At 42.9% G+C, this 13,230-nt stretch overlaps 1 protein-coding gene across 4 annotated transcripts in view; it reads left to right on the plus strand.

Annotated features, from left to right (window-relative positions):
* The window catches only part of LOC126345346 (uncharacterized), a 997,319-nt gene that overhangs the window by 582,111 nt on the left and 401,978 nt on the right, over positions 1 to 13,230 (plus strand). The gene's annotated exons all lie outside the window — the stretch shown is intronic.

Genomic DNA, 13,230 nt, shown 5'->3' on the forward strand with positions numbered 1-13,230 from the left:
AGCAGCAACAAGTATACCGCCCAGCTTAAAGATCCCATCCGACGTATGGATCCCCATCAATAGTATCAAATGTCCTCACTTCTTTAGACACCGCGGGGAAGTTTGGAATTTAATCGACATTGGCAAAAAGACGGGCGATGAGAAACTTTACGCCGCTACCTCTCTTTCCCTTAACGGCCAAATACTGGCAATGAAGAATTCATGCATCAGGATTTGAAACGACTTACCTCCAAGCAACAAAGTACTTCGGCTTCGAAGATGGGTAGAAGACTTCTTGAAAGGAATGGATTCATCACGACTGCGAACGTAGCAGGAAATGAAGAACTGAAAGAAATATCTTGAAAACTTTTAACATTGCAGCGCGTCAGCAATCGTGAATAATTTAATGACTATAAAGAATCCGCCTCGATTGCAAATAGGAACCGGATGTTGACCTAGGTTTCGGCGCGGATAACCACGCCTTCTTCGGAACACACTAAAACTACAAACTGCCTAAAGAAGCAAGGTCCAGCATTAATAGAGAACGCGCAAAAGTGCAAAAGACTAGCATAAAATGCAAAATAAACGGTACGTGTGTACCACGTCAATAGGTGTACGTAGCTCAAACGTCAGAAGCGTGCTTCCTCACCCCGGACAACGTTCGGTGGGCCGCGGGCTCTCAGGTAAACTGAGCCTAGCTGCCGGCGCCACCTCAGTTTACCACAGTATTGCAGGGAAGTGATACGAGGATTGTATAAAACCCTGAGAAGCAAACTTTGAAAACGTTTGCATTGAGGTGCTATCGATGGAGAATTGACATAAAATACGAAATGATGAAGTGCCAAAAAGACTAGGTGAGAAAAAAGGACTCCCGAGGGAGAAAGTGGAAGGGTTTCAGGGATATATACTGCGTCAGCCAGGAATAGGTAACTTCTAGGCGAGAGAAGCAGCAGAGGAGTCTAACAACGACTAGAATATGCAAAACTGATAATAGAAAATGTCTGGCGAGGAAGGTACTTACAGATGAAAAGATTAGTGCCTGGTAGACAAAGATGAAAAACAGCATATCTGTACAATGTCTTACACATATTGGACCAACCTGATGTTGCAAATGTGCGTACTTGCCATGACGTCCATCCAATCGTGGTAGTCTTTAATTTTAAGTTCACAGACATTTATATTTGTTCATTCCACAGCTCAAAACATGTTCGTTTCCCTTAAAGACGTGCAAGATCTCGACATTGTACTTTTCTGCGGAGCACAAGAAAACGTCTGTAATAAGGTCCTCGACTGCTGTCACTAAGGTGATTATTTTGATGAAAGTGCGCACAATGTAAGATTTTCGTCAGCAACAAGCCAACCCAAATTACTCCTCAATCAGAGCTGTGTCAGTTTTCTTATACCGCAGTGGTATTTTGTCTATGATGACCAGGTGGTCGTACATATGTGTACAGATTGTCTTGTTCAGCAATTTCAGCATGTTTTGTAGCCTTTTCCAGCTACAATACAGTATTGCGATCAGTAGTTTTGGTACCCAACATAAATGATGTAATTTGTAGGCTTACCGATAGTACTGGTAGCATTGGTAGGCAAAGAAACATAAATGAATGTGTCAAGAAGAGACTGGGAGCCGACAACTGCTCATAGTTTTGTTTTTTGTTCGTTTTTTTCTTGGTTTTGCACATAAGTAGATCCACACACCATTCACCGTTAGTCCAATATGTATTTTATATCCTTACAGAAAATAAAGTTAATAAAAATTAGTTTATCGCGAAACTTCTGCGCTTTTACGTGACCAGAACAATTACTTTTGATGTCAGCACAGTTCACATGCACTAAAGTCAAAAAGTAATTATTGATATTTTGTACTCAATAGAACGTTCTTCAACATGGTCAGAGGCAATAGGTTCCTGCTATTATTGAGAAAACGAAAGTTATTTATAAATAACAGAAACACGCTGATGAAGCACTGTAACTATGTTTGATATGTTTTCTTTTGCATTTTCTCTTTTTAATTGTGATTTTTAATTGCATTTTCTAGCTCTATAACATAACCTGTATTTCTTTTTTATTTTTACTACTGCGACAGACCCTCTTATTCACATTACAAATTGACAGTATTCGAATAAAACAGGAATTAAATAATGACAATTTCATTTTTGCTATAAATACTGTTTAGTAACAGCCAGGAGGATAACTATGTAGAACAAAAACGTTCTTTAATTTACCTGGCCCTTTATATATCCCACTCTGTTTCTAGACAGCTCACGGCTTCCGGTTTTTATGGATGTCTAGTAAAACACTTATCGCGTATGTGAAGAAAGCGATCGTTATCGGATAGCGCCTGATAGGTATGCAACACACCTAACGTACAGGTAACGTGGGTACAACCCTAACTGATCAAAGGTACAAGTAAAACTACCGCTTACTCATGATAGCCTACGTTAGTTTTACACTCTACTGCTCAACTACAAGAAAAAAGTAGATTTATATATAATTTTTTTCTTTACATCACCATTCCAAAACCACTGCTTTGCCCTCCCCCTCCTCTGTTATATAGGTGAGCTTGTGAACTTCGTGTCGATGACAGCAAGAGCTTCTCAGCTGGGATGCTTGCTCAGGAGTTCGCACCGACTTTACTTTTTGGTATCAGAACCATGAATGGTATTAAGGATCAAACTGTTATTTGTGCGTGTAAAGGAAGGTTGTCAAAAAAAAGATATTTAGGAAGCGTAGCTAACGCCAGGAGCAGACGGTGGAAGCGAACGACAGCTTGCCAGCAAGAGCGTGGGCCAGAGATCCGATAATGAAGCTTAGTAAGCCGAGCGGAGGGTTGCGTCAGGTAGGCTGGCGGTCGGCGGCGCGGTGTCGGTGTCAGTGTCGGCATCGCTCGGCGCTGGGAAGCGCTGCAGGGCGGCAGTACATCGCAGCGTATTTCACGGCAAAAGCCTCGCACCGAGCAGTTACCGGCTGTCCCAGCGTTACTGCCTCGTTCCGTCTGTTATTACCGATCGATTTACGAGCTGACGGCAGAGATGCCCTTTTGAGAAGTCCCGCCGTCGATGACGCCTGAGACTCGAGCGCCGAGTTAACTCCACGGCCGGGCCGTTCGCGTTATTAGCCCGTCTCCGAGACTCAGCCGAATGCCTGCACCCAGTCACCTTGAGTGGTTTCTACGTAATTACTTTTCATCATCCGACAAAGAAAATGCTGCGTTGGTTTCTGTACTGCATCTTACCTTCTCTTCTCGCAGTTTCTATACGTGGCTATCATGTGCTAAACGGCTGGCAAAACCTAAAATGTTTTTTCCGATGAATCATTTTAAAACAGTGATATCAAATTATCTACGAAGGCTAGTCATAAACACCGAAAGAAAAACAAGATTACAACATATCGAAATTCCAGTGCTAGCACTACCGGAGCACGGCGCTAGAAATGCCAAAACAAAGTGGTGCAGCATATTCGTATGGTGGAGTACAGCGCGGTAACTTATTTTCTGCATTTTTGAAAGGGCGCAACGCTGCAACAGTCGGTAACGATTTTGAAGAAGAGTACGGCAAGAATGCGAAGAACGCAGCATCATAGGAGACATGAGCTAAGGAAGTCGCTCCGAGTGTCTTAACGATGAAGAACGAAGTAGCAAACGATCCCATCGGGAATAACGGGGAATCGTAGGATAAATGGAGGACCGAAAACCGGCCTCTCACAGTGAAGGAACTAGTGAAAAAACCGAAAATCAGACAAGGATCAGGGACCATCAGGTTGCACTTCGTTTGCCCACAGCGATTTGCGACTTTGCATACCTATTAAAAGAAAAAGCGGCAATGAGGAACCTATTGCGTGGCTGGCGTTTCCAGGATGACGAGAAGGTGATTTTCAGGATGGGAAGTTTCCCGAACAACCAAAGTGCAGACTGCTACAAGCAACGTTTCCGTCGAGTCATCCACTGCTGGGGAGTGTGTCTCCCACTGATGGTGAACGTGTGGAAGAGAACTGACACTACCACCAAGTTCAGTGGCTGCAGCTTGACTTTTTCGACCACTAGGGACTTAGAAGCACCTAGCCGAAACAGGGTCCCTGGAGTAGGCGACATTCCGTCAGAACTACTGACAGCCTTGACACAGACAACCAGGACGAAATCATTCCACCTGATGTGCAAGATGTGTGAGACAGGCGAAATACCCTCAGACTTCAAGAAGAATATAATAATTCAAAACGATTCAAATGGCTCTGAGCACTATGGGACTTAACGTTTGAGGACATCAGTCCCCTACAACTAAGAACTACTTAAACCTAACTAACCTAAGGACATCACACGCATCCATACCCGAGGCAGGATTCGAACCTACGACAGTAGTCGTGCGGTTCCTGACTGAACCGCCTAGAACCTCTCGGCCACCACGACAGGCTTACAATAATTCCAACTGCAAAGAAAGCAGCTGCTGACAAGTGTGAATATCACCAAACACATCAATTTAATATTTTGCGTTTACAACAAAATAACACGAATTCTGTACAAACGTTTTTCACTGTTAGAAGCCGCCCTGGGGAAAGATCAGTTTGGGTACCGAAGAAATGAAGGACAGCGGGAGGCAATATTGATCTAAAGATTTCTCTTAAGAGATAGCTTACGGAAAATCAATCCTGCGTTTATAGCATTTGTATATTTAGACAAAACTTTTCACTATGCTGACTGGAATTCTTGTAGGTAGTAGGGAGCGAAATGTTGTTTACAACAGAGACCAGATGGCAGTTATAAGAGTCGAGGAACCTGAAGCGGAAGCAGTGGTTGAGAGTGAGTGAGATAGGGTTGTAGCCTGTCGCCATGTTATTCAGTCTGTACCCTGAGCAAGCAGTAAAGGAAAACGAGGAAGAATTTGACGTAGGATTTAAAGCCCAGGGAGAAGAAATAAAAGCTTTGAGGTTTGCCGCTGACACTGTAATTTCATCACACATTTCAAAGAACTTGGAAGAGCTGTTGAACGGAATGGACAGTATCTTGAAGAACATCAACAAAAGTAATAAGGATAATGGAATGTAGTCGAAATTCCAAATCATATTCTCAGTTCCCCGTGTTTGTCTTTTCTATTGACATGCTCTCTGCACAAGTCAGAAACATGTCTAGGATAATTGCCCTACCGCAGACCAAACCCACGATCAATAAGTCTCCTGCCAGATGGAACTGCATTTTTGATAAGTAGCCTGCGATATTTTCGGTTCTTAAATGTTCCACTAATTCTAACTAGATTGCCTGCAAAACACGCTCACACAATGAGCGAGCCTCCACAGTGCTTCACAGTTGGCCTCACACACTGACCGTACGTACTCCACGAATATGACAAACAAACATTCGACAATGCCTTCCAAATACCTCAAACTTAGGATCCTCGATGAAATACACCTTGGACCACTGCTGCACACTCCATTTTTTCTGTTGCTTCACCAGTTACAATCTTTTCACATTAATCCGTGTGCGTAATATAAATTTTTAGGCCGTCTTGCATCCCAACAAACCCTGGTCAGGAAGACGGCATTGCACTGTTGAGACATAGCGCAGTACGAGTCCTCTGACATTTCCTCTATATAGCATGAAGTGGTCTCCATGTATCACGTTACTTGGGGTCTTCCAGAACGGAAACACTTGCATTGGCACCAATTTGCTTGACCCGTTGCAATGTATACACTACTTTAGATTTGTCTACACCAACTTTTGTTGTTATTGTCCTATAGAATAACCTTCCTGGTGCAGAACTACAATTGCAGCATGTTTTTCAATTTCAGTCTCTTGCTTCCTTCCCTTAAAAAGATCATATGGTGCGAACCTGATCAGGTAGATAACCACACTGATAGACGCACCCAGCGTCCTGTAAACTAATGCGAATTGATTGCTACACACACAGCTGACGGAATGGCACTTATCCGAATGGAACAGTCTTTGGCAAAAAACATGGCACTGTTGTTTTAGATAAGCATTAGCACCCGTCTGTGCGAACAACCAGTCAAAGCGCTTAGTCTTTATCTCTTTGTACATGTTTTACTATCAGAACTGCAATATATTATAATGTTCAAAACGATAGCTCTTTGTTCACCGCAAACCCACAGTTGTGTAGGTGGTAGAAAACTTTTGACAGGCATCGTACAGCACGTTGTGCAAAGACGAAAAGTCCAGAACGGAGAAGGACACAGCGGAGCTATGAGCGAGTGGAGGAGTCTTCACTATTCTGCTACCAGACCAGTCTTGGCATCAACAATGACAGATCGCTCCCTGCAGCGCATCATCCTTGATAACGTGGGTTCTACACACGCAGTCATCAGCTCGTTCAGAAACTAAACCAACAGGATGAAGTTGCCCTATGAACTTTCCCCTTGCGCTTTCTGACTTCTTCCTGATTTCCCCTTGTGGGAACCAAGTGTACGCCACACTTCCTCACACCACGGATAAACTCAAGGGAAGGATACGTACAGCTGTGGAGGAGATTTCTCTGAACATGCTGAATCAATTGATGGAAGCTATCGTTGCCGCCTGGAGAAAAACAAGGAAAGTGAATGCGACTTTCTGTATAATGTTACATTCAAAAAACCAGGTAAATGGTATGAATGATACGAAACAGCATATGTTTTTCGTTGTTTTCAGTGTGGGTTTCAACAAATTTGTCAGTTTCTTTCGAGGTTCTGCATTTTTCGTATTCCACTATTCAATTTGCCGGACCCTGTGAGACCTCTGTAAGGTGGCTATGGAGGAAAATGACTACAAATGATGTTGTCGAGTCTCGGAAATTGAGTTAAACAAGTCATTTCACAGCTCAAAAGCAGTGTTCTGAGATATCTGTATTTGACTGAAATCCGACTAGAAGAGCATAAGTACTGGCGAGCATAGACTCGAGTTGACCGGAAGATAAGCGTGAAAAAATTCGTCCACCAAACTCCGCATATACCTGGCACAATTGTGCACCATAAGTTTCGTAAAATATCAGGATTCCAAAAACTGCCTACTAGCTCTCATAAAATTTGAGTCCTGATGTTTACCCCAGAATATCGGAACTTATTCTTATGCCTCTTTGCGCGCTTTCTCCATTTAGCGACCAAAATTTGGTCATAAAAACCTCTCCCTCCACCTGGATTTCAACCCATTACCTCCGTGTCGACTTTCACAATTCTTATTGCTTTATAAAGTGAGAAATATCCTCAGAACACATGACTGGTCATTGTTTATTAAATTAGATAAAGCTTAATACGGAAGTTAATATGGACCTGGAATGCTACTGAACTACATTCGAATCTCTGTTTCTAGACACATCTTTTTTCCAAGTTACAGTCGAACTATTAGCTACCGCACAGATTTTCCACATATGTACACAGGACTTAGAAATTATTCGGCATCACATCAACATATTATTTTCATCAATTCTTCCGCAGATAAAGCGTATGCACCTTTTATTTCGATAATCATAATGGGTTCGCGCTAGATCTCAGGAATTACCTGTGTGACTTACAAATGAGCCTGATAGCCATACGTTCATATCAAAGATTTTCATAGTCAGAGTCATTTACATTCGAACGTCTTCCTCATGCTACTGCATATTTTATCAGCTCAAATTTCTTTCTATTCTTTGGACGTCATCATACACAGCTGGAAGAGCAGCACTTGGATGGATTAACATCGAAAATTTGCTGTCGAAAGCTGAAACAAGAAATTTCGGGTTTTCGCACTTTTATTCGTATCTTCACGAAGCTTCAGAGTGGTTATTACGTACCCTTTAGAGCTATTCAGCAGTTCTTGGCTCTGAGTACTATGGGACTTAACATCTAAGGTCATCAGTCCCCTACTTAAACCTAACTAACCTAAGGACATCACACACATCCATGTCCGAGACAGGATTCGAACCTGCGACCGTAGCGGTCCCTCGGTTCCAGACTGTAGCTCCTTTAACCGCTTGGCCACCCCGGCCGGCTACCCAGCTGTTCTCTTCGTAAATCAGCGTTGGAGTAATTGAAACAAATTTCTAAAGTGCACTTATCAGTATTGCAATTAAAGACATCTGCTTTGCGATCTTCACTGCAACAGTGGTCTTGCGTCGTGGCAAGAAGTCATTAAACGGACAAGGCACAATGCTCATCTATAACCACTTCACATGTGTGGGTAATTGAAAAGCTACGATCGGAGGGATAATATCGAAAAATATTACCGACGGGGTGGCACAGTAGTTAGCACACTGGACTCGCACTGTGGAAGACGATGATTTAAACCCCCGTCCGACCATCCAGATTTAGGTTTCCGTGATTTCCCTAAATCACTCCACGTAAATGCTGGGATGGTTCTTTTTACATATCGTGGTCGATTTCCTTCCCCATCCTGTCTTGCGCTCCGTCTCCGTCTCTAACGATTTTTCTTCGAAAAATGTTGCACTTTTCCCAGGTTGCTACGTTGGCGGAACGCCGTTAACCTAGTAGGTAAATCCTTGACTAATTCTCAAGTCTGATCTCCTCTCGGGCCCTTTCATCTTCCTGCCAGTGATACGAATCAAATCAGTGAAGTCCCTTTCACAGTATTTCTGTTAGCTCGTCATTGCGTTTATTGTACACTTGTCTTCAGTTTCTAATATCCACTTTGCTGTTGACGAAGGATTCCCAGAGGCACATAGCAGTTTATTTTATGAAGTGAAAGTTTACTAACTTCCAAAGGCTGCACTTAATTAAAATTAATTGTTCATACAATACACACCATCGATTTTCGAATGCATTTTCCATCACCTACAGTATGATTAAGATGCACCTACCCATGGGTTTTATGCAACGCGCAACGTCTTCAATTTCCTAGCACAATATTTTCACACTCTCTCTCTCTCGCTATGTGCAAACTTTTAGTCCCACAGAAAAAATGAACAGAACTTTTTTGTAGGAAATGTAATGTAGTTAAATTTGGTACTGGAATTCATTTTCGCTAGAGGCCATAGTTTTCGAATTATTTAAGAAAAACGTACAAAAGTGGCCTTCAAAAGCGCTTTTCTTGAATAACTCGAAAACAGTGGCCTCCAGAAAAAACATATCCCTGTACATGACGTACTTACATTATACTTTCTACGAAAATGTCCTGTTCATTTTCTCTGTAGGCTTAATAGTTTGCATGTAGCAAGCGACAGAATATGAAAATCTGGCACATGGCTTTTCAAAGCATTACAGGCTGCATAAAACATAGCAGTAAGGGGCCGCTGAATTAGCTGTACATCGAATCAATTATATACGGCCACGCATGGGTACTTGAAAATCACTTGTATCCTGCCACACCACTTTACCAGGGAGGCAAAATCACGTAAAAGTTGTGCAATAACTTTCGTTTTTACACCGTATAAGAAATTCACATTTACCTTGAAGCATAGCCCTGTCACTTCCGTTTTTGTATATGTTGAAAATCGAAACAACAGTTTTTGCAAACCTTTTACAAGGTTTTACGTCTTCGTTAAAGGGAGAATGACAGTGGTAGTCGGCTATCCATGTATGGATGTATTTCACTGAATCGATATAAATGTGACTGGTTTACCAGATTCATCTGACATTGGAATGAGTATCTCTAAATCGATTATGTATGATGTACGCCTCTCCCCATGAAGCATGGACCTTGCCGTTGGTGGGGAGGCTTGTGTGCCTCAGCGATACAGATAGCCGTACCGTAGGTGCAACCACAACGGAGGGGTATCTGATGAGAGGCCAGACAAACGTGTGGTTCCTGAAGAGGGGTAGCAGCCTTTTCAGTAGTTGTCAGGGCAACAGTCTGTATGATTGACTGATCTGGCCTTGTAACAGTAACCAAAACGGCCTTGCTGTGCTGGTACTGCGAACGGCTGAAAGCAAGGGGAAACTACGGCCGTAATTTTTCCCGAGGACATGCAGCTTTACTGTATGATTAAATGATGATGGCGTCCTCTTGGGTAAAATATTCCGGAGGTAAAATAGTCACCCATCCGGATCTGCGGGCGGGGACTACTCAAGAGGATGTCATTATCAGGAGAAAGAAAACTGGCATTCTACGAATCGGAGCGTGAAATGTCAGATCCCTTAATCAGGCAGGTAGGTTAGAAAATTTAAAAAGGGAAATGGATAGGTTAAAGTTAGATATAGTGGGAATTAGTGAAGTTCGGTGGCAGGAGGAACAAGACTTTTGGTCAGGTGACTACAGGGTTATAAACACAAAATCAAATAGGGGCAATGCAGGACTGGGTTTAATAATGAATAGGAAAATAGGAATGCTGGTAAGCTACTACAAACAGCATAGTGAACGCATTATTGTGGCCAAGATAGATACGAAGCCCACACCTACTACAGTAGTACAAGTTTATATGCCAACTAGCTCTGCAGATGACGAAGAAATTGAAGAAATGTATGATCAAATAAAAGAAATTATTCAGATAGTGAAGGGTGACGAAAATTTAATAGTCATGGGTGACTGGAATTCGGTAGTAGGAAAAGGGAGAGACGGAGACGTAGTAGGTGAAAATGGACTGGGGCAAAGAAATGAAAGAGGAAGCCGCCTGGTAGAATTTTGCACAGAGCACAACTTAATCATAGCTAACACTTGGTTCAAGAACCATAAAAGAAGGCTGTATACATGGAAGAAGCCTGGAGATACCGACAGGGTTTCAGATAGATTATATAATGGTAAGACAGAGATTTAGGAACCAGGTTTTAAATTGTAAGTCATTTCCAGGGCAGATGTGGACTCTGACCACAATCTATTGGTTATGACCTGTAGATTAAAACTAAAAAACCTGCAAAAAGGTGGGAATTTAAGGAGATGGGACCTGGATAAACTAAAAGAACCAGAGGTTGTACAGAGTTTCAGGGAGAGCAGAAGGGAGCAATTGACAGGAATGGGGGAAAGAAATACGGTGGAAGAAGAATGGGTAGCTTTGAGGAATAAAGTAGTGAAGGCAGCAGAGGATCAAGTAGGTAAAAAGACGAGGGCTAGTAGAAATCCTTGGGTAACAGAAGAAATATTGAATTTAATTGATGAAAGGAGAAAATATAAAAATGCAGTAAATGAAGCAGGCAAAAAGGAATACAGACGTCTCAAAAATGAGATCGACAAGAAGTGCAAAATGGCTAAGCAGGGATGGCTAGAGGACAAATGTAATGATGTAGAGGCTTATCTCACTAGGGGTAAGGTAGATACTGCCTACAGGAAAATTAAAGAGACCTTTGGAGATAAGAGAATCACTTGTATGAACATCAAGAGCTCAGATGGAAACCCAGTTCTAAGCAAAGAAGGGAAGGCGGAAAGGTGGAAGGAGTATATAGAGAGTCTATACAAGGGCGATTTACTTGAGGACAGTATTATGGAAATGGAAGAAGATGTAGATAAAGACGAAATGGGAGATACGATACTGCGTGAAGAGTTTGACAGAGCACTGAAAGACCTGAGTCGAAACAAGGCCCCCGGAGTAGACAACATTCCATTGGAACTACTGACGGCCTTGGGAGAGCCAGTCCTGACAAAACTCTACCATCTGGTGAGCAAGATGTATGAGACAGGCGAAATACCCTCAGACTTCAAGAAGAATATAATAATTCTAATCCCAAAGAAAGCAGGTGTTGACAGATGTGAAAATTACCGAACTATCAGTTTAATAAGCCACAGCTGCAAAATACTAACACGAATTCTTTACAGACGAATGGAAAAACTAGTAGAAGCCGACCTCGGGGAAGATCAGTCCGGATTCCGTAGAAACACTGGAACACGTGAGGCAATGCTGACCATACGACTTATCTTAGAAGAAAGATTAAGGAAAGGCAAACCTACGTTTATAGCATTTGTAGACTTAGAGAAAGCTTTTGACAATGTTGCCTGGAATACTCTTTTTCAAATTCTAAAGGTGGCAGGGGTAAAATACAAGGAGCGAAGGGCTCTTTGCAATTTGTACAGAAGCCAGATGGCAGTTATAAGAGTCGAGGGACATGAAAGGGAAGCAGTGGTTGGGATGGGTGTGACACATGGTTGTAGTCTCTCCCCGAAGTTATTCAATCTGTATATTGAGCAAGCAGTGAAGGAAACAAAAGAAAAATTCGGAGTAGGTATTAAAAACCATGGAGAAGAAATAAAAACTTTGAGGTTCGCCGATGACATCGTAATTATGTCAGAGACAGCAAAGGACTTGGAAGAGCAGTTGAACGGAATGGATAGTGTCTTGAAAGGAGGATATAAGATGAACATCAACAAAAGCAAAACGAGGATAATGGGATGTAGTCGAGTTAAGTCCGGTGATGCTGAGGGAATTAGATTAGGAAATGAGACACTTAAAGTAGTAAAAGAGTTTTGCTATTTGAGGAGCAAAATAATTGATGATGGTCGAAGTAGAGAGGATATAAAATGTAGACTGGCAATGGCAAGGAAAGCGTTTCTGAAGAAGAGAAATTTGTTAACAACGAGTATAGATTTAAGTGTCAGGAAGTCGTTTCTGAAAGTACACTCCTGGAAATTGAAATAAGAACACCGTGTATTCAATGTCCCAGGAAGGGGAAACTTTATTGACACATTCCTGGGGTCAGATACATCACATGATCACACTGACAGAACCACAGGCACATAGACACAGGCAACAGAGCATGCACAATGTCGGCACTAGTACAGTGTATATCCACCTTTCGCAGCAATGCAGGCTGCTATTCTCCCATGGAGGCGATCGTAGAGATGCTGGATGTAGTCCTGTGGAACGGCTTGCCATGCCATTTCCACCTGGCGCCTCAGTTGGACCAGAGATCATGCTGGACGTACAGACCGCGTGAGACGACGCTTCATCCAGTCCCAAACATGCTCAATGGGGGACAGATCCGGAGATCTTGCTGGCCAGGGTAGTTGACTTACACCTTATAGAGCACGTTGGGTGGCACGGTATACATGCGAACGTGCATTGTCCTGTTGGAACAGCAAGTTCCCTTGCCGGTCTAGGAATGGTAGAACGATGGGTTCGATGACGGTTTGGATGTACCGTGCACTATTCAGTGTCCCCTCGACGATCACCAGAGGTGTACGGCCAGTGTAGGAGATCGCTCCCCACACCATGATGCCGGGTCTTGGCCCTGTGTGCCTCGGTCGTATGCAGTCCTGATTGTGGCGCTCACCTGCACGGCGCCAAACACGCATACGACCATCATTGGCACCAAGGCAGAAGCGACTCTTATCGCTGAAGACGACACGTCTCCATTCGTCCCTCCATTCACGCCTGTCGCGACACCACTGGAGGCGGGCTGCACGATGTT

Source organism: Schistocerca gregaria, chromosome 1 (genome assembly GCF_023897955.1).
Source record: "Schistocerca gregaria isolate iqSchGreg1 chromosome 1, iqSchGreg1.2, whole genome shotgun sequence".
NCBI classification, from domain to species: Eukaryota; Metazoa; Arthropoda; class Insecta; order Orthoptera; family Acrididae; genus Schistocerca; species Schistocerca gregaria.